Genomic DNA, 22,639 nt, shown 5'->3' on the forward strand with positions numbered 1-22,639 from the left:
TTACCTTTATCTTTATCCTTGTTCTTTAGCTTGGTGCAATTGTCCTTGACATGCCCTTCTTCGTCGCAGTGGTAGCAGTGGATCGTTCTTCTCCTCTTTTCCTGCGGATGGTTAGTAGATCTGGATTTACAAAGTTTCTTGAATCTTCTTACCATCATTACCATTTCCTCGTCGTCGAGAGAGGATTCTGATTCTGGTTCGTCTCTCGAGGCTTTGAGGGCGACGTTGTTTTTAGGCTCCTTCATTCCTGCACATCTTGACTCATGCACTTCAAATGTTGAAAAGAATTCTTCTAATGAAATCTTTTCTAAATCTTTAGAAATGTAAAATGCATCTACTAATGATGCCCATTTGGTATTTCTAGGAAAGGAATTTAAAGCGTACCTGAGTGAATCTCGGTTACTTACCTTTTCTCCGAGATTCGAAAGTCCGATGATAATTTCTTTTATTCTCGAGTGCAGATGCGCAACTGACTCGTCTTCCCCAAGTCGCAGGCTGGTGAGCTGATTGCGAAGCAGATCTCTTCTGGCGAGCTTGGCTTCGGACGTTCCTTCGTGCAGCTCAAGGAACTTCTCCCAAAGTTCCTTTGCAGAGTTATATTTACCGATCCTGTTGACTTCTTGAGGAGGAAGAATGCTTAGCAGATGGTACTCTGCTTTGCCATTCGCCACGAAGTCGGCCTGCTCCTTTTTTGTCCATTTATCTATTTCCTTGTCCTCTGGAGCTTGAAAGCCAAGTTTCATTATTAAAAATAATTCAATATATATTGTAAGAAATACCTGCATATGTTTTTTCCAAGTGGCAAAATCCCCTTCGAATTTCGGCGGGTGAATGCTTGGTCCGACCATCTCATTGCTTCGTTTGGCGGTTAGTCCTCCTGAAGCGCCTCGGCTTTGATACCACTTGTAGAACCGTTGGGCCGGCTAGAAGGGGGGGTTGAATAGCCCTGAAAAAAAAAACAAAAGCAACCCTTCTCGAACTCTTAAACTAACACTTGTATAAAATTAGCTAAGCAGAAATACAAGAAAGAAACGAGGCACCGTGTTTGACTTGGTTACAACCGGGGAGGTTGTTAATCCAAGGAAAGTGATCGCACTAATAACTCCTTCGGGCGGAGAAGCCTCTTACACCAGTGAAAGCACAAAAGACAGAAGCTAAACTAGAACAGTGAGCACACAAGTGTTTGGAATGCTAATTACTGAGTTGGTTCAAAGCTTCTGGACCAAGGCTATATTTATAGCCTTGGTCGGGGCGCCTTGAAGGGTTCCGGGCGGCCTGGTGGGGATAAATTTTATCCCCCAATGTTCAGATCGAGTCAAAGCTCGATCCGGTCAAAAACTCAGGTCCGGGCGCCCGGAAGGGTTGCGGGCGCCCCGGTCAACTCCGGGCGCCCTGGACCCTAAAAGTCAACTCTAGTTGACTTTTTCGTCCGGGACCTCTGCTTCGCTTCAGTCCCGCCTCGGTCCGGGTCTTCCGCTCCGGATCCGCTTACTTGGGTGATCTCTGCTATCCGGAATAGGGCTCAGCTGAACCCAACTTCTGGTCTTCTCGAGCAGGCTTCCCTCCGGCTTCTCGTCCCTCGGAATTGCTACGTGTTTCCTTCTTGTCCGCCGGCGTACTCATCCGCAGTCTTCATCCCTCGGACGCACCGCGTGCTATCCTTCTCGCTAGCTGCGTCTCTTGCTCCCCGAGCAATCTTCCGCTCCGGCTTTCGTCCCTCGGAACCACCTCATGCTTCCTTCTCGTCCACCGAGGTACTCTTCCGCAGCACCTCGTCCCTCGGACTGCCGTCCTTCTCGCTAGCTGCGTCTTCCGCTCGACTACCTGTGTTCTTAAGCTCCTGCACACTTAGACACAAGGTTAGAAACAAACATGGCCTAACTTAACTTGTTGATCACACCAAAACAACCTTGGGGTTCCAACAGCCTGCACCTCCCACTGTTGGCACTGCCTCCATCGCCACACAGTGTTTGCCACCTCATTGGCCAATACTGCCCCGTCGCCTCAACAGTCAGCTCTGCCCCGCCGCTCTCCCCCTTTCCAGCGCCGCCTCTCTCTCACACACACACATTTGCAACCTATACACCTTCTCCTTCCTCATGCCACAACGGCCAACACCACCTCCAGCGGCCGACGCCGCCTACAATAGGTCGACAACACCCATAGTCGGGTGACACCATCTCTAACGGTGACACTGTCCACCAGATTGTCCTCATTATCGTATACCCCTCCTATCCATCCGATTGTACATGTCTGACGATGATCTAGCATTCCGCTCGGCCCCTTTGATCTAACCCATCCTCGGCCTTTGAGCCGCTGCTATTCTCGGCCTTTGTGTAATTGTCTGGTTTCAACCTGTGTGCCATCCTTATATTCTGGCCTACGTGCCTTTGTCATATCCCAATCTGCGTGTTGTTGTCATATTCAGCCGGTATACAACCTTCCGGATCCATTTTGCATCCGACTCCGTGTTGTCAAATTCAGCTCCTCATCTACTCACATTCATCTACTCTTTCGGGTCACGACGATTCGATCAACATCACGATCAACTCATCAATTTACTAAAGAGCGCCCCCTAGGCCAGGGTACGTTTTCCATGCTTATTCTCCATGCATTTCATTATTCTACTAGTTAGCCTACTTATATTTTTGGGACCCACCTCGAGCATTAGAGTGTCAAGAACCGAGGCAACCCGATCGCTGTCTGTAGGTAACATTGACAAGAGATCTTTTGACGACTTGGTTAATATAAAAGACAGCTCATCATACCCTCCCCCCTCTAGGTCATGACAACTTGGTCAACATTCCAGCCATATCATTTCGGCCACTCCGTTTGATTCAGCTTCCGGACGGGATCAATCTTCAAGAGATTTCTTCTCAGCACTATCCTCCAAGATGACATGCACTGCAACCTCAACTAATCCACCATCCGAAGTCTCCTCTTTCTCATTGTTTTGAACAGAACTCAAACATAGAAACTCTTTTCCACCAACTGTCTCCATCAAGAGAATTCTCCGTGTTCAAAATCCACAATATGCCATCACCAACTTCATCATACAGCACAAAATCTTTTGGAACAATGTTTGCTTGCTTTGCTTTATCGTTAGAAACTTCATCATACATAACAAAATATTTTGGAACAATGCTTGGCTACTTTGTTTTATCATTAGACAAGTCAAGATTGGATGTCATCTCTTCTGAAAGTAGCAACACAGAGTCACATCCCAAATTAGAGTTTTCAGTGCTATAGTATTGTGCCATACCATCAGTTCCATTCGCGCAAAAAGAAGTTTTACTTGGTAGTTCTTCAGGAAGCCAATAGTTGTTCACATCTGTTATTAATTCACCATGCTTTAAATCGTCCATGTTGATGCCAGGGACAAATTGAGGCGACCATTGAGATGCTTATTCCTACTAAATTGCTTATTGAATCTTCTTTAGAGGTACAATTTTTTATTTCTTGATTCACTGGAACTTGCATCTTTTCTGTTGAGGCCACAATCATAGAGAATGAAACTTCACTCTCATGGTCTTCCACCAAAGTGTTTTGAATTAACGGACAAGTGGCATGATCAACCATAGGTGTCTTTTTCCACATGATCTTCTAGATGAGTTTTCTCAAGTAAACATGGACTTGAATAAGGTGGACCTTTATTTTCAAAATATATTTCTACTTCGGATTCCATGTTGTTGGGTGCATCCATGAAATTTTCATGCTTACTATCGATGTCTTTAGTCTTGTAGCCATTAGTACTGCATTCCGAATTAATTTTAAAATCAGCAGAGTTTTCTGGTTTACTTGTTTCGGTACTTGCAGTATCAGTGAGTAAAGCCAAGAACCAATTCAGATGACTGCTGGAAGTGGAAGTTGCACTCATGTCAAAGACCTCTGTTTACAGCACTAGCACAATCATCAAATTAACTAATCAATGATGAGTTATCCAATAGGTCCTTACTCTGAATCACCTCAAGAAGCTCGCTAGTTGATTCAATCTCGTCTTCATCGTAAATTGAATCACCAAATATTTCAATATCGTCATCGTCTCCACTACCTCCTAAAATCGGATGATCGAGAGAGTCGAATTGATGTACTTGATGTTGTCAAGGTTTGCATCCTCATGGTTGTCTCCGTCACCGTGAGAGGAACTGGGACTAAGAGGTGTCGCGGAGTTGGCGTTTTCTCGAAGTTGTAGGTGATGGGACGGTTGATCCCAAATCTCTTGAAGCCAAGCTTGTGATTCAATATCTCTCCTCGATTAGAAATTAAGAATTTTTCAAAAGGGGAATAAAGTAACTTACAAGCTTTATGATCTTGTGCCACTAGACAGTGGGATAACTTTGTGGCTTGTCCCTATAGACCTGGGGCTATGGTGCAGCGACAGGGTATCTAAGTTGTCACCCAAGCACCCGTGGTTCAAGCCCCAGTTATGACGAATTTGCAGAAATATTTCCTCCAAATGGGGCACGCAACTAAAGGATGCTGGGCTCCTGGGCTGCCCGCTGTGAGCGCTTCCCGATTTACCCTGGTGGCCAGTGGGAAACTTCCGTGGGGTTGGGCCGGTCACCCCAGGCTCGACGTTACCCGGCCTGCTTAATCATTTTAGAGAGTTATGATACGTCCTCGGGGCATGGTGCCACGATAGGACATCCAGGTTGTCACCCAAGCATCCGCAGTTCGATCCCCAGCTACAGCGTATTTGCAGGCATTTTCCTCCAAATCGAGAGCACAATCAAAGGATGTTGGGCACCGGGCTGGCCGCACGCGCGCTTCCCGATTTACCCTGGTGGCCGGTGGGAAACTTCCTTGGGACCGGGCCGATCACCCCTAGAGATAGTCAATGAGACTAATTGGGATTATCATTTTTTTTTAGAGAATTATGATACCAACTGACGTCGGGCGGGATAGTAATTATCCTATGGACTATTGAATCTTCGTGTATGAATATTGAAAATAATCTTCTAGAACATATTGATTTGAAGAAGAATACTAAGAAATAGGAAAATAACGACATTGCTAAAAATACTATTAAATCAAAAATCTTCCCCTAAACATTAACTAAACAGACTCTAATCCTAAGACAAATGAAAGAAAATAAATTACATAAAAAAAGACCTTAATTCCTAAATTGTAAAAAGAAAGTAAAGGAATTCCATAAAAAAGATTCATAATTCTAAAATCTGAAAATAAAAAATATATAAAAAAGATAAAAATTACTAAAAATACTTAAATTATCAAACATATCTAAAATAAAAAAAACCTAAAATATCAAATAATAATAATAATAATAATAATAATAATTTATAGATATTTCTGCATTAATATGATTTGTGTTAACTTTTATTGCCTGATTTGCAGTTTAGCTACTTAAATTTGGTTTGAATTATTATTTAACTTGTCTTGCTTATCATTTTTTAACTTGAAATCTAAATTCATTTATTTGATATATACTGAATTTTTTTGCTCTATATTTATATTTTAACCCATTTTGATATATGAAAAAGGGGAGAAAAGTGAAGGGTTAAAGTATAAAATTATCTTTGTTTCTTACTTCCCAATTTTAATTCCTTATCTTCTTAAGGAGGAGCAATAATTAAGGGGAAATTATTTATATTTCACTTGATTATATTTATGTGTGAATGTACTAATTATATTTTATTTCTAATACAGTGAATATAAATTCAAATTCCAATTTATATTTTATTTATTGATTACTAATTTTTGTAGGACCGTTAGATTCGATAGAGGGAGGGGGGGAGGGGGGAGTGAATATCGATTCGAAATTTTAGAGTATAAGCGCAGCGGAAAAGTAAATGAACACAATTGTTTTTTACTTCGTTCGGAGCCTGTGACGACTCCTACTCGAAGGCCCGTGGTCCTTGACCACTTTCGTTGGGCAATCACTAGCAATTCGAAATGATGATTACAAAAATAGTACAATGAATGCTAATGAAAATGAAAAGCAAATACCGACAATAAAGACAAGAAAGGAGCGTAGTGTCGGAGCTTTGTTAGCGTCACAGAAGTGCAGAGCAGTGGAAGACTTTTCTTTTCGTTGTGTACTGAAGCTCTCCTCTGACCCTTCTTTTATATGAGGCTCGGGGCGCCCTGGATGCCTTCCGGGCGCCCTGGTGAGACGTGGCAAGTCCAACCAACGAGCTCCACGTGGCGACGCCCGATCAGGATGAAATTTCCCTCCCGGGCGCCCGGATCCCTTCCGGGCGCCCGGACCTCCGGGCGCCCGGATTCCTTCCGGGCGCCCGGACCTTGTTTTCCCGCAGAATCCGTCCTGCAAGACAAACGTTAGTCCGGAGGCAAATTTACCCTGCAACACAGATTGTTAGCAAAAGCAAAGTGAGTATGAATTAGCAAAAAGGAGTATGAGTTAGATTCCGTCTTTCCGAGACCGGAATCTAGTCACGATCTTGACTTAGATATCCGAAATGGATCTAAGCCGGATCGACGCCTAATGTTCCCTTCCCGGGAACGCGTCCTCGCAGTCACTCCCCTCCAGTGACTTACCTTACTTACCTGCCAGACGTCCGGTCAGCCCGTCGACCCGTCTGGACTTCTCGTCAGCTATCCGGTCAGCCCGTCGACCTAGCTGGACTTCTCGCCAAGCGTCCGGTCAGCCCGTCGACCCGCTTGGACTTCTCGCCAGCTATCCGGTCAGCCCGTCGACCTAGCTGGACTTCGTGCCAGACATCCGGTCAGCCCGTCGACCTGTCTGGACTTCTCCTACACACTCGATCAAAGTGTCAGACAAAAATAAACTAACTTAACCTGATTTGTCATTCATCAAAACCTGGGTTAAATCGTTAGTGCAAACCGCACCAACAATCTCCCCCTTTTTGATGGAATGACAACTTGGTTAAGTTAGTGAAAACATATGCAAGAACCATGCATTTATGTGGTTTTTTAAGTTAGTTTGAATTTTCAGTTAGGTTCAGCTAACTTAACCACCTAACCCTCCCCCTTTGGCATTCATCAAAAATAAGCATGGATTAAGTAATTATAGACTTCAGACAAAAAAAATGTCAAGTTAATCTGGGGGAGTTTAAGCTTTTGAAAATTTGTTTAAAGCATTAGCTTTTAGCTTTTAGAAAGCTAGCTAAGTTTAGATAGTTTCATTTTCAAACATAAGTTTTCAAAAACCGATTTATTTTTCAACACTAAGTTTGTAAACGATTTAATTTAAAACTTAAGTTTTGACAATGATTTAAGTTTGAAAAATCTAACTTTCATAATTTTCAACACTGAGTTTTTGCAAATCAAATTTCAGTTTGCAAATATTGATTTTGAACTTTACTTTTAGTTTTCAAAGGAGTTTGGTAGAACTAATTTTGATAAAGTAAAATAATTAAATCTAATTTTCAAAAATCAAAATTTTAAAGTTCAAAAGTACTAGTTTCAAAACCATGGTTTAAAATACTTGAAAAGTTGAGTTTTCAAAGACTAAGTAAAAAGGATAAAAAGTTTGTGATTTAAAACAAACAATTTTGAGTTGATTTAAAAAATTTTTCACAATTTTAAGCAAGTTGATTTTGAAAATTGATTTTTAAACTTTGATTTTCAAAATTAAGGAAAATGATTTTGTGAAGCTTAGTTTGTAAACTTAAGTTTTGAAAAATCTAATTTCCACAATTTTCAAAACTAAGTTAAATCTAATTTTCAAAAATCAATTTTCAATAAAAAGTAAAACTCAATTCTTAAAAACAACTTAGTTTTATAAGAGTTAGTTTTCAAAAGTAGGTTTAAGAAATTTTTAAGAAAACATTTTTCAAACAAAATTTAAAATATTTTATATAAAGGGAAATTTTTAATTAATTCCTCCCCCTGAACCTGACATAAAATTTGAAAATATTTGCTAAAAATATTCAAAGTAGATATATATATATATATTTTTTAAATTGAGGTAGAATTTTCTAGAGAGATTTTAAAGAGAAGATTAAAAAAATAACACTTAAGGAGATAATTAAAAAATAAACCTCCCCCTTAATTTGATACTCCTTTAATTTATTAATCCTCCTTATTTATTACTTCCCCTTAATATAAAATTTTACAACCGTAACATATTTTTGTACCGAAGTGTTTTAGACGATTGTATAATTATCTTTATAAAATTGTTCATTTAAATTTGACTAACCGTAATTAATGTTAGATTAAGTTGAAATAAATTAAACTTTAGTGTAATGTTAAGTAAGATAAGTTGTTATTAATTCAATAATTGATCAATATTAATAATTTATTGATTAAATTTTGCTATAATCTAAATTTTGTATTAATTGATGAAGGTGTTAGTTATAATTTAACTTTTCATTTACTTCCTTTTAAGTTGGATTCACTTAGTTTAAAGTTGGTGGTAATTTGAAGTTAAACTCGTTATTAAACAAGGTTAAGTAAGGTTCAATTTAAGTCAAACTTTAATTATGTTTTAAAAAATAATTAATATTTTAAAGGTTGATTAAGAAAAATGACTTAGAGTAATTTTAATATTTTTACTAAGGTTAAACCTAGGTTCTGATCAAATCAAGCTTAGTTCTCAAATAAAGTTAAACTTAAATAGTTAAGTTCTACTTATTAATTACATAATTAAGTTTAAAGTTGAAGTTAACAGAATTTAAGTTTTTAAGTTAGGTGTCTAAGTTTTAAATGAATTTAAAAGAATTATAATAATTATTATTTTTAAGGGATTTCTAACAGGATTTTAAAATGATTTTTATAATTATTTAATGACAATTAATATACGTTCAATTCAGTTTTGATTTTAGATTAAAATTAATATCAGTGATTAATTTAGCTTTAAGTTTTAAGTTTAAGTTAAATTTTTAAGTTTTAATTTTCAGTTAGGTTAAATTAAGTTGAAAAGTAATGTTTAAATTAAGTTTTAATGAGTTTTAATTTAAGATCTAATTTTCAGTTAAGTTAAATTAAAAAATAATTTTTAAGTTAAAATAATTTTTATGTTAAAATAATTTTTAAAAGGTTTTAAAAGAATTTTTAAAAGAATTTTTAAAGTTTTTTGAAAATGATTTTTAAAAGAGTTTTTTAAAAATAATTTTTAAAATGTTTTAAAAGAATTTTTAAAAGAATTTTTTAAAGTTTTTAAAATGATTTTTAAAATAGTTTTTTTTTAAAAAATAATTTTTAAAAGAATTTTTTTAAAGTTTTTAAAATGATTTTTAAAATAGTTTTTAAAATAATTTTAAAAATGTTTTAAAAGAATTTTTAAAAGAATTTTTTTTTAAGTTTTTAAAATGATTTTTAAAAGAGTTTTTTTTTTTTTTTAAATAATTTTTAAAAGTTTTTAAAAGAATTTTTTAAAGTTTTTAAAATTATTTTTAAAAGAGTTTTTAAAATAATTTTTAAAATGTTTTAAAATAATTTTTAAAAGAATTTTTTAAAGTTTTTAAAATGATTTTTAAAAGAGTTTTTAAAATAATTTTTAAAAAATTTGGAAATAATTTTAAAATAATTTTTAAGTTTAGAATAAAATTTTTAAGTTAAATATAAAATTTTTAAAGTTAAATATAAAATTTTTAAAGTTAAATTTAAAAATATTTTTTTTAAGTTAATTTTTGTTTTAAATTAATTTTTTTTTTAAAGTTAATTTAATTTTTAAAATAATTTTTAAAGTTAATTTTTTTTTTAAAAAAAATTAATTTAGTTTAATTTCGAAATTTAATTTTTAATTAATTCAAAATTTAATTTTAATTTGAAATTCAAAATTTAATTTTAATTAATTTTAATTTAATTTGAAATTCGAAATTTAATTTTAATTTGAAATTCAATTTGAAATTTGAAATTTAATTTTAATTTGAAATTCAATTTAAAATTTGAAATTTAATTTGAATTAATTTTATTTTAATTTGAAAATTAATTTGATCCTTATTCATCTCACCCGATCTAGATTATCAATCAGGAAATCCTATAATTTTGTGAGATGAATTAGATTTAATTACAGAGTTTGGTTTAACTTTTGTTAGATTCAGGTTTAGCTTTGGTCTCAACAAATAGGCATTCTTCGGATAAACTTCTAAGCTTGGTGAGTCACTTGGACGTCATTAGAAGTAGCCAACCTTTCGAGGTTTTCCGAATAGTCCTATCCACGGAGCTTAGTATTAAACCTTGGTCTAACTAGTTAGGATCCATTTAAGGGTAGCTTCGGTCAGTTCCACTTGGCCAAATGCACCAGATCGAAACCATATCTTTCTAGACATGCGATGCCCAAGCTTCCCTAACGTACTATCATCCAAAAACATCACCAGTACCATGATTCAAGTTAAACTTGGTCTCTTTTTAACTAATCTTAATTACCCTGCCGGGTTAGTTTGTTTGGGTTACCCTATCGGGTAAGTTAGTTTTGGAGGTGTCAGCTATTCTGGAGCCTCCCCCTAAATCATTGGTCTTTAATTTAAGATTTTTGTATAATTAGAGTTGGTTTTAGTTAAGTTGTAATGTTTAATTTGTAATTTAAATTTAAGTTTTTAATTTTGAATTAATTAAATTGGTCAAATTATCTTTCTTTAAGAGAGTGTATTTAATATTTGAATGTTCTTTCAATTTCAATTTTATTGGGTTAATTGAATTATCTTTCTTTAATAGCTTATTTTTAAAGTTTAAATTTTTATTTATTTTTAAATTTGAATTAACTAAACTGTTTGAATTATATTTTCTTAACGGTTTATCTTTTAGCTTTTTATTAATTGTTAATTTTGAAATTTCTAGATTATTTTTGTTTAATATGTTATCTTTAATATTTAATTTTAAGTTTGTTAAATTCCGTTTTGATTTTATCAAAGTGTTTGATTTTATCCTTATATTTTCTTTGCCTTTTAAATTGATATGGTTAATTGAATTTATTAGATTAGTTTTATCTTTAAAGTTTAATTTCTTATTAATTAAATTATCTTGGTTTTGGATAGCATTTTCTAGATTAATATTGTCTAGATTAAATAATTTATTAATTTTATCTAGATCAATATTGACCTTGTCATCTTTTTTGTTTGAATTTTCAAATTTGTTTAGGTTTAAATTCAAATTTTTAGATTTATTAATTATTTTCAGATTTTCTATATTTTCTAAAGTAATTATATTTGTTTTATCAGAAAATATCCTAGAGGTATTTTTGCAAGTATTGTCATGTACACTATTTTCACATATACTTTCAGACATATCCAAATTAACAGGCACATATTTTAAACTACTACTAGCAAGGGTGTTTTGGTAAATATTACTAACCTTGAGCGTAACCCCTAATTCAGCAGGCTTCTCCGTTGGATCTGACTCGAGTCCGGATTCGACTTTAACTTGATCTTCTAGCTCCATCGGCATCTCGTGAAGCTTAATCAACTGGGTCCACAGCTCATATGCATTCTTGTACTTTTCTAATCTGCATAAAATATTGTTAGGTAAAACATTACAAATAATGTTACTTACCTTTTTGTTCAGTTCCGAGTTTTGAGAAGGTTTCCACAAAATTAGCATATAATCGATGTCTACGCTTCCTAAGAAGCATTCCATTAATCGCTTCCAATAGTTGAAGTCTTCATGATCGTATGGTGGTGGTTCGCAGGGGTTCCGTCCTTCTAGAAGAGTCATAATTTTTTGCACACAGAGAAATAAACAAAAGATCCCAAGACTTGGTCTTGGATTAGCAGTGCCGAAAAAAAATAATATTTCACTATTTTCGAAAAAAATAATAAAATATTATTAAAATATTAATAAAAAAATATTATTTCAAATTTTTGAAAATGTAATATCTTGTCAATACTAAGCAATGGTGAAGAGATGGCGATGTATTTTTCAAAAATAGTTTTGGAAGGAAAAAAAACGAAAGGCGTAAGGTTTTATTTTAAAGACAAACGATATCTAATTTTTCTTTCAAAAAGTCCCCCCTTTGCCTGATTGGTGGTTGCACCAAATCAGAGCGGTACCTGCTCTGATACCACTTGTAGGACCGTTAGATTCGATAGAGGGGGGATGAATATCGATTCGAAATTTTAGAGTATAAGCGCAGCGGAAAAGTAAATGAACACAATTGTTTTTTACTTCGTTCGGAGCCTGTGATGACTCCTACTCGAAGGCCCGTGGTCCTTGACCACTTTCGTTGGGCAATCACTAGCAATTCGAAATGATGATTACAAAAACAGTACAATGAATGCTAATGAAAATGAAAAGCAAATACCGACAATAAAGACAAGAAAGGAGCGTAGTGTCGGAGCTTTGTTAGCGTCGCAGAAGTGCAGAGCAGTGGAAGACTTTTCTTTTCGTTGTGTACTGAAGCTCTCCTCTGACCCTTCTTTTATATGAGGCTCGAGGCGCCCTGGATGCCTTCCGGGCCCCCGGGTGAGACGTGGGCGCCCGGATCCCTTCCGGGCGCCCGGACCCTGTTTTCCGGCAGAATCCGTCCTGCAAGACAAACGTTAGTCCGGAGGCAAATTTACCCTGCAACACAGATTGTTAGCAAAAGCAAAGTGAGTATGAATTAGCAAAAAGGAGTATGAGTTAGATTCCGTCTTTCCGAGACCGGAATCTAGTCACGATCTCGACTTAGATATCCGAAATGGATCTAAACCGGATCGACGCCTAATGTTCCCTTCCCGGGAACGCGTCCTCGCAGTCACTCCCCTCCAGTGACTTACCTTACTTACCTGCCAGACGTCCGGTCAGCCTGTCGACCCGTCTGGACTGTTGGGATCCTTCGTACGGCTAGAGAGGGGGGTGTGAATAGCCGACCCCAAATCTCTCGCGTTTCTTCCTACAATTCGTTAGCGCAGCGGAAAATACAAAGAAACGAAAGAGAAGAAAACCAAACCTTAACACGAGGATGTAACGAGGTTCGGAGATTAGGGCTCCTACTCCTCGGCGTGTCCGTAAGGTGGACGAGTCCAGTCAATCCGTCGGTGGATGAGTCCCCGGAGAACCGGCTAATACAATATACTCCTTGTGGGTGGAGAAACCTCGCCACAAACGTTTGCAACAGCAAACAAAGAGTACAAGAACAAAGAGTAAGCAAGAAATACAATAAGAATACACAAGCACTCTACCAATCTTGCTTTCTCGTCGACTGGAGTCCGGATGAAGCAGCAGCTGTTCCAGTCGGGGAAGCTCACGCGAAGCTTTGGACGAGCTCAACAAAACTCAAGCACAGCAGCACTTAGCAACAGGAAGGAGGAAGAAGAGCGGTCGCACAGAAGATGCCCTCGATCCTTTTATACCTGCGAAGAAGACAACGAGAAAACTAGCCGTTGCAATGCAACGGCTAGAACCCTGATCGGTCTGCAGACCGATCAGGTGTCGCGATCGGAGCTCTGATCGGTCTGTGGACCGATCAGGCCCTTCGCTAATCGGTCCCCGCATCGGACCGATCAACTCGATCGGTCCCCACCGATCCAGCTCTCCCTCTCTCATGCAGAATCGCACTTTCGCCTCTTGATCGGTCGTGGAGACCGATCAGCATACACTGATCGTCAGGACCACAGTCGAGCTTCCGCGATTCGCACGCCGGATCGGTCACCGGACCGATCGGGACGATATCACTGGATCGGTCACCGGACCGATCCAAACTTCAACCCTAAACCTAAGGCTTCCACACCAACATCCGGTCAACCTTGACTGTTGGTATATCATACCTAGCATCCGGCCACTCCTTGACCTGCTAGCACTCCCCGCTAAGTGTCCGATCAATCCTTTGACCCACCCAGACGTCCGATCATCCCGATCCATCTGGATTTTCCTCTTCGTGCCAAGTATCCGATCACTCTCTTGACCTACTTGGACTTTCCAACACCGTAAGTCCGATCATCCCGATCCATCTGGATTTTCCTTGCCTGGTTTCACTCACAGACTTTCCAACCGCCTAACATCCTTAGGACTTTCCCACCGGCTTCACTCACGGACTTTCCATCGCCTAACATCCGCTTAGGACTTTCCCACCGCTCGGCTTCACTCACGAGACTTTCAAACCGCCTAACATCCAGCTTAGGACTTTCCTCGTGCAAGCTCCCCGCTTGACTTTTCCATGCAAGTCTCCATACTTGGACTTTTCCGTGCAAGTCTCCATACTTGGACTTTTCTAGTGCCAAGCTCCTGCTTGGACTTTTCCAAGTCTCCATACTTGGACTTTTTCCCGAATCAGGTCAACCAGGTCAACCTTGACCTACGGTTGCACCAATAATCTCCCAAACATCTATTCTTGTCCCATATCAAGAATAGAACTCTCTCACAAGAGTCAAACATCAACATGCAACTCAACTAGGTCAATCTTGACCTAAGGTTGCATCAACAATCTTCCCAAGTCAAACATCAAAATACAACTCGAGTCAAGTCAACTCGAGTCGGGTCAACCAGGTCAACCTTGACCTAAGGTTGCACCAACAATCTCCCCCTTTTTGATGTTTGACAAAACCATAATCAAGTTAGGTTAACCCGATAACCTAACTTAGGTTTTCCAACCATCTTCCAATGTCCAATGTTCTTTCCTTGAACATTCTCTGGACATTCTCCCTTTAGGTTAACCCGATAACCTAACTTAGGTTCTCCAATAATTCTCCCCCTTTTTGACACACATCAAAAGTATTCCAATGTTCTTCCTCGAATATTCCTTGACATTCTTCCCTTAGCTTAGGTTAACCCGATAACCTAGCTTGGGTCCTCCAATAATTCTCCAATGAACACTCTCCCCTTTTTGACACACATCAAAAAGAAAAGGAGGATATCAGGGTCAAGAGTTTCTTCCTAATGAAAGTCCCATACCTTTCATTGAAACTCTTAATTTCCCCCTTGATACTAAACTCAACAACCAACTTAGTGATAATTCCATATCACTCAAGTCTTTAGGAGTAAAAACTCCCCCTAAAAGTCAACTCCCCTTGACAATTAGGTAAAAACTCCCCCTAAAGGTCAACTCCCCCTTGACCATTGCACCAACAATGTCTTGGAGAGTTTCAAACCTTTAGAAATCCACAAAACCCAACTTCCAGTTGAAATTTCAGACCAACAGCTGAAAATCAGAAACTGGCACGCACTGATCGGTCCCCAGACCGATCAGGAACCCCATGGATCGGTCCCCAGACCGATCCACGCTTTCTGGATCGTCACTGATCGGTCACCAGACCGATCAGGCCTTCGCCAGATCGCACCAAGCTCCTGGATCTCACTGGATCGGTCTGCAGACCGATCCACAATCCTCTGGATCGGTCCGCAGACCGATCAGATCTTCCCTGGATCGGTCCCCGGACCGATCCAGCCACTGAAATCAGAATTTCTGATTTCCCCTTCCGGAAATTCAGAAACTCCTAATAAATTCCAGAAAATTCCAAAAATCGTGAAATTTTGAGGATACATTTCTCATAACATACACTATCATGGAAAAATAGTTTTCTATGAAAATAGTTTCTATTTTCAAATCTTGATACAAAATTCGAAAACTTTGAAATAGTTCAAAGTTAAGTCAATTTTGTATCACAATGTCCAATGATGAATGCTATCACTAGGAAAGCTTCATCAAGGTTTTTCAAATCAATTTTAAAATGCTTTTAAAACCATTTGAATTTAGGACCATAATCTTAGGGCTAGATGTACATGACTTGTACACAAGCGTTCCCTATGATCCCCATTTCTTGAATTAGGCTCATCTAGGTACAAGGACTATGCACCTTGATCCTAACTCATGATCCTAATATCTCACACACATCTAAGGTGTATCAAACCACATTCAAGTCAATTTGATGTGAGATATGGGTTTAGGTATCTTAGACTAAGGTCTCATGCATTTTCTAAACACAAATTTGATCTCAATATCAAAATGTGTTTTTCATCCTTAAATCAATTCAATTGATTATTAATGCAAGAGATGATGACATGACATAAAATGGTATCATAAATGAAAACATGTGCCAATGTCATGATGTCATGGCATAAAGTTTGAAACTGAACTAACACATGACATATAGATAACCTAAGCATTATCATATCATGACATTTCAAATGATAATAAAATAAATATGATGTCATGGCATGGCATATGGCAACCAATCATGGCAAGTTAGCACAAATAAAATACCTAAATTCCCTATCTAAGTATCCTTAGCCTTAGCTAACTTAAAACCTAACCCTAGATTGCCCATATATCCCTAAGAGAAAAACCAAAATCCCAATTATGGTATTTCTCTAGGTTTTCTTAAATTGTGCCAAATAAGATTAAAATATTCTCACTTTGGCACACTTTACTCTTCCAAGGAGTGAATGATAAAGATTATTCCATTTCATTTTCAAAGGTTCCAAAAAAAACTTTGAAAATGTTCCTTGAGTGTCAATTTCCTCAAAGTTGAGTTAACTACCCTTCTTATTGGAGTTGACACTCTCTAACCCATCTATGGGGTAGAGAAAATGCTCCTAGGAACCCAATACCTATTAGAGCTCATTGGGTTCACTAAATATTCACTAGGGATAACTTCCCTAGCAACCCTCCTAATGACCCTCTTAGGCTTTGAAGCCTTGGTCATTTGGGTCTCATCAAGGTCAACTATAGGGGTGACTCCCCTTGTAACCTTGGTAATGGTCTTCCTAGCCCTAGGTTTTGTTCCATAATCGAATGGAACATTGTGATAAGTGGGCTTGACCATTTGGGACTTAGGTTTGTGACCCAAACCCTTTTTGTCCTTGGACATTGGCTTTTGACCCTTAAACCCTAGAGATGACTTCTCCATGTTTTTAAGAGCCTTTTCTAAATTATCAAGTCTTGACCTCAAGACTTGATTTTCCCTCTCTAATACCTCAAGTTTTAATTTGTCATTTTCTCTTGAGATATTCCTAGGCATGTGTCTAGTCTTCTTGGGATTTCTACCTAGGTTTTCCTTAATTTTAGAAGCGTTAAACCTAGGGTTGGTATTTCTAGTGTTATCCTTACCTAGGCTAACATGTTTAGCACCTAAGCACATGTGTTGATTTCTAGTGTTAACATGCTCATCATTATTTGCAATAGCAATAAAACTACTAGCATGTTTCTTATTTGAATTGCAATAGTGTGCCTTAAAAGGTACCTTAGGGTTTGCCTTAGCTCCCCCTATCGATGTGCATCCCTTGTCCTTGTGAGGTTGCCTCCTCCTTGGACATTGACTCCGATAATGTCCCCTTCGCTTGCATTGAAAGCACACCACGTGCTTCTTGCCTTTGCGTGTTGGGACTCCGGCTCCCTTGACTTTTGGTGCCGGTGGAGTCTTCCTAACCCTCCTTGGACACTTACTCTTGTAGTGCCCATGTTTCCTACACTCAAAACACATTATGTGTAATTTGCTTGAAATCACAGTGTTTGAGTTACCTAGGGTTGTGGATGGAGATGAGCTTTCTTCTTCAACCCTTCCGGAGGTGGAAACTTCCTCTTCTTGCTCCGAACTTGAGCAAGAGGAACTCTCCTCCTCTTCTTCCTTGGATGTTGAGTAGCCCTCAACTCCCAATTCGCTCCCTCCATGATGTGAGCTACTTGGCTCACTAGGCTCCTCTTCATGGCTTGAAGTGGAGCTCTCCTCATGGTACTTGGCCAAGTTATCCCATAATTCCTTGGCATTGTTGTATTTACCTATCTTACACAAAATATTAGTAGGTAATGAAAATTCAATTGTTTTAGTTACCTCATTGTTGATCGTGGATTGGTGGACTTGTTCCTTCGTCCACTTGTTCTTCTCTAGAGGCTCTCCTTCTTTATCCATTGGAGGAGAAAAACCTTCTTGTACACAAAACCAGTTCAACATATTAGTCCTAAGAAAATACATCATCCTTACCTTCCAATATGTGAAGTTGTCGTTGTAGAAGGGTGGAATCGTGATGTCTTCTCCGAATTGATCCATCTCTAGCTTTGCTCCCACGGGTGTTGATCCGACGAAGAGCGTCCTCGCTCTGATACCACTTGTTGGGATCCTTCGTACGGCTAGAGAGGGGGGTGTGAATAGCCGACCCCAAATCTCTCGCGTTTCTTCCTACAATTCGTTAGCGCAGCGGAAAATACAAAGAAACGAAAGAGAAGAAAACCAAACCTTAACACGAGGATGTAACGAGGTTCGGAGATTAGGGCTCCTACTCCTCGGCGTGTCCGTAAGGTGGACGAGTCCAGTCAATCCGTCGGTGGATGAGTCCCCGGAGAACCGGCTAATACAATATACTCCTTGTGGGTGGAGAAACCTCGCCACAAACGTTTGCAACAGCAAACAAAGAGTACAAGAACAAAGAGTAAGCAAGAAATACAATAAGAATACACAAGCACTCTACCAATCTTGCTTTCTCGTCGACTGGAGTCCGGATGCAGCAGCTGTTCCAGTCGGGGAAGCTCACGCGAAGCTTTGGACGAGCTCAACAAAACTCAAGCACAGCAGCACTTAGCAACAGCAAGGAGGAAGAAGAGTTTTTTTCACAGAAGATGCCCTCGATCCTTTTATACCTGCGAAGAAGACAGCGAGAAAACTAGCCGTTGCGACGCAACGGCTAGAACTCGATCGGCAGACCGATCAGTGTCGCGATCGAGCTCGATCGGTGCGTGGACCGATCAGGCCCTTCGCTATCGGTCCCCGACATCGGCCGCGTACTTCGATGCGTGGGATCGATCTGTCTGATCGGTCCCGAACCGATCCCGCTCTCCTCTCTCACGAGAATCGCACGTCTCTTGATCGGTCGTGGAGACCGATCAGCATCCACTGATCGGTCCAGCTGAAATTTCGATCTCCGCCGATTCTGCCTTCGCACGCCGGATCGGTCACCGGACCGATCAAGACCCACTGGATCGGTCACCGGACCGATCCAAACTTCAACCCTAAACCTAAGGCTTCCACACCAACATCCGGTCAACCTTGACTGTTGGTATATCATACCTAGCATCCGGTCACTCCCTTGACCGCTAGCACTCCCCGCTAAGTGTCGGTCAATCCTTTGACCCACCGAGACGTCCGATCATCCCGATCCATCTGGATTTTCCTCTTCGTGCCAAGTATCCGATCACTCTCTTGACCTACTTGGACTTTCCAACACCATAAGTCCGATCATCCCTGATCCATCTGGATTTTCCCTTGCCTGGTTTCACTCACCAGGACTTTCCAACCGCCTAACATCCCAGTTAGGACTTTCCCACTGCCTCACCAGGACTTTCCATCTTGCCTAACATCCCAGTTAGGACTTTCCCACCGCTCGGCTTCACTCACGTGACTTTCACCTGCTAACATCCCAGTTAGGACTTTCCCTCGTGCCAAGCTCCTGCTTGGACTTTTCGAAGTCTCCATACTTGGACTTTTCCCGTGCCAAGTCTCCATACTTGGACTTTTCTAGTGCCAAGCTCCCTGCTTGGACTTTTTCGTTGCCAAGTCTCCATACTTGGACTTTTTCCCGAATCAGGTCAACCAGGTCAACCTTGACCTACGGTTGCACCAATAATCTCCCAAACATCTATTCTTGTCCCATATCAAGAATAGAACTCTCTCACAAGAGTCAAACATCAACATGCAACTCAACTAGGTCAATCTTGACCTAAGGTTGCATCAACAATCTTCCCAAGTCAAACATCAAAATACAACTCGAGTCAAGTCAACTCGAGTCGGGTCAACCAGGTCAACCTTGACCTAAGGTTGCACCAACATGGACTTCTCGCCAGCTATCCGGTCAGCCCGTCGACCTAGCTGGACTTCTCGCCAAGCGTCCGGTCATCCCGTCGACCCGCTTGGACTTCTCGCCAGCTATCCGGTCAGCCCGTCGACCTAGCTGGACTTCGTGCCAGACATCCGGTCAGCCCGTCGACCTGTCTGGACTTCTCCTGCACACTCGATCAAAGTGTCAGACAAAAATAAACTAACTTAACCTGATTTGTCATTCATCAAAACCTGGGTTAAATCGTTAGTGCTAACCGCACCAACAATTTTAACTTAGTTTTTATATTATCAAAAAAAGGAGAGACTATTGGTGTTGGGTGCACAATATTTTGTAAGTATCTCAGGTTGATTTTGATATGGTCAATCAAATCAAGTTAGGTCCTATTATATTAGATTCCTTGTGTCTAAGTATGCAGGAGCTTAGGAACACAAGAAATCAAGCAGAAGACATGGCTAGCGATAAGGATGGCATGGAAGCGAGTCGATAGGCTTTGTGCATTTGAGGGACGAGGTACTGTGAAAGAGTATACTGGTAGATGAGAATGACGTATGTGATGTTTGAGGGATGAGAAACCAGAGAGTAAGTCAGCTCCAGGAGAAGGGCGGAGTTGGGTTCAGGTGAGCTCAACTCCGAACGGTTGGAGAATCACCCAAAGAAGAGCGAGGAAGAGTTAACTAGTTTTTAGAGGTTAACTGGTCAAATTTCCTAGTTGAAGGTGGCTCCAACATGGTTGGAGGTTCCCTTGCTCCTTTTGGTGGAAGGCACCTCCAACGATCTTGGAGGCACCCTCTGGCCTCCTTTGGAGGTGCTCTCACGCCACAATGGAGGTGCCTTGAGCTGTTGGTTAGCCGTTGGCTAACTGTTGAGTTATGGATAAAGTTTTTGTTGGTTGCTACTCGGAATATCGTACTGTTTCCCCTGTACAAAAATTTTGTACAAGTCCCGAACCTTCCCTAACAACCTATTGTGCTCTTTAGAAATTTGAAATCGCAAACAGAACTTAACATTATTGATTCCAAATTCAACTTATCTGTTCTTAGAGGTTTAGACTTGGATCGCAAACGATGTTTAACATTATTAATCCAAATCCACCCATGTTACAAATTTGATTAAATATTTATTTCAGAGATCAGCTTCTAAGTTAAACATGGTTAGACACTAGGCCTTCTTGGTTATGGGAGCATCCACCACTTCCTAAACAAAGTCTTTCAACGAAATTCAATATTTAATCTCCTTATAGTAACCCTAGGTTTAACTACTAAGAACAATTAAATCATAAGATCGAAAAAAAAACAAAAGAAACACAAAATCGAATCATAAATTCAAAACTTAGAATCCTTAGCCTCTTGTGTTTGGTATTTCAAAATCCATACAAAGAAAACTAGTATGATGCGGAGTAAGACAACTAGTTATATCTTTCTTTGTAGCTTATAGACCTCACGATCTTCTATTGTATCCTTCTTCTTATCTTGAACGTCGTGTGGGCGATGATCTACCAAGACGAAACTCCACCAAAACCTTCTTCTTTCTTCCAAGTTTCGGCCACCAACAATCTCCTAGAGATAAAGAACTTCGGCCACCAACCAAGCTCCAAGGGATGCTAAGAAACAATACCTCCTATCTCTCCTTCTTCCTCTAACAAGATCCGGCCACCTTGCACTCCTTGAGATGAGATGTCACCGGCCACCAAGGAAGAAGAATAGGAGGAAGAAGAGGGCCGACCACCACCAAGGAAGAGAGGAGAGGAATAATAGATGTGTTATCACATGAGGTAAATCTACCCTCTCTTTTATATTCCTTGGTCTTAGCAAATAAGGAAAGTTTTAAACATAATTAAAACTTCCTTATATTCCTTGTCAATGTCTAAGAAGGAAAATTTAATTAAAAACTTTCTTACAAACCTTTAATGGCCGACCCCTACTTAGTCCTCTAAATAAGGAAAGTTTTAAACAAAAAATTAAAACTTCCTTAATTGTTGCTGGTAAGAAATTTTAATTAAAAAATTTCTTTCTTTAAATCCCTTCATGGTTGGTCATAAAAGGAAAGTTTTATAAATTAAAATCTCTCTTTTAAAACATGTGGATGGTTACAAAAAGGAAAGTTTTATCAAAAATTAGAATCTTCCTTTAAACTATAAATAAGGAAAGATATCAAACATTTCTCTTAATCCTTTGTAGAAAGCTATAAAAGGAAAAATTTATAATTTTTAAACTCTCTTTTAAAATCATGGCTTCCACATAAGGAAAGATTTAAAATTTATCAAAAAATTAAAATCTTCCTTTTAACTACAAATAAAGAAAGATATCAAACTTTTCTCTTAATCCTTTGTAGAAAGCTATAAAAGAAAATATTTATAATTTTAAACTCTCTTTCAATGTGAATGTGGCAGGCCACCCTTGCTTGGGCTCTAAGTTAGGGCCGACCACAACTTAAATCCATCTAACCTTGGTTTGGTCGGCCCTAGCTTGGGCTCCAAGCTTGGCTTGGTTGGCCACCTTAAGGTGGGTAAGAAGTTGGGTTTGGTGGATATAAGACTTTATAAATAAGAGGCTATAATAGGGACCGAGATGAGGAATTGGTCTTGGTCTCCCGATGAGCTTGAGCTTCCCGTGTTCGCCCTGAACACCCAACTCAAGTTCATCAATAATATCTCATTCCACTAAAGATTTATTATTGCACTATTACATCAATCTCATATTACTATATGGACTCCTTCTTATCATGAGTGTGTTAGTCTCCTTGTGTTTAAGATATAGAATGTCCACTAATTAAATGAGTTACTGACAACTCACTTAATTAATATCTAGCTCCAAGAGTAGTACCACTCAATTTCATTGTCATGCCGGACTAGGTCCACCTGCAAGGTTTACATGATAATCCTTATGAGCTCCTCAAGGGGACATCATCAACCTAGATTACTAGGACACAGTTTCATTCTATAATCAACAACACACCATATAAATAATATCATTTCCCAACTTAGCAGGTCTATTGATTTAACGAGCTAAAT

General features: G+C 38.9%; 1 pseudogene; it reads right to left on the reverse strand.

Moving 5' to 3' along the window:
• Window positions 1–22,639, reverse strand: part of LOC122026764 — a 45,329-nt pseudogene that overhangs the window by 20,998 nt on the left and 1,692 nt on the right.

The sequence above is a fragment of the Zingiber officinale genome, chromosome 10A, assembly GCF_018446385.1.
Source record: "Zingiber officinale cultivar Zhangliang chromosome 10A, Zo_v1.1, whole genome shotgun sequence".
Lineage (NCBI taxonomy): Eukaryota > Viridiplantae > Streptophyta > Magnoliopsida > Zingiberales > Zingiberaceae > Zingiber > Zingiber officinale.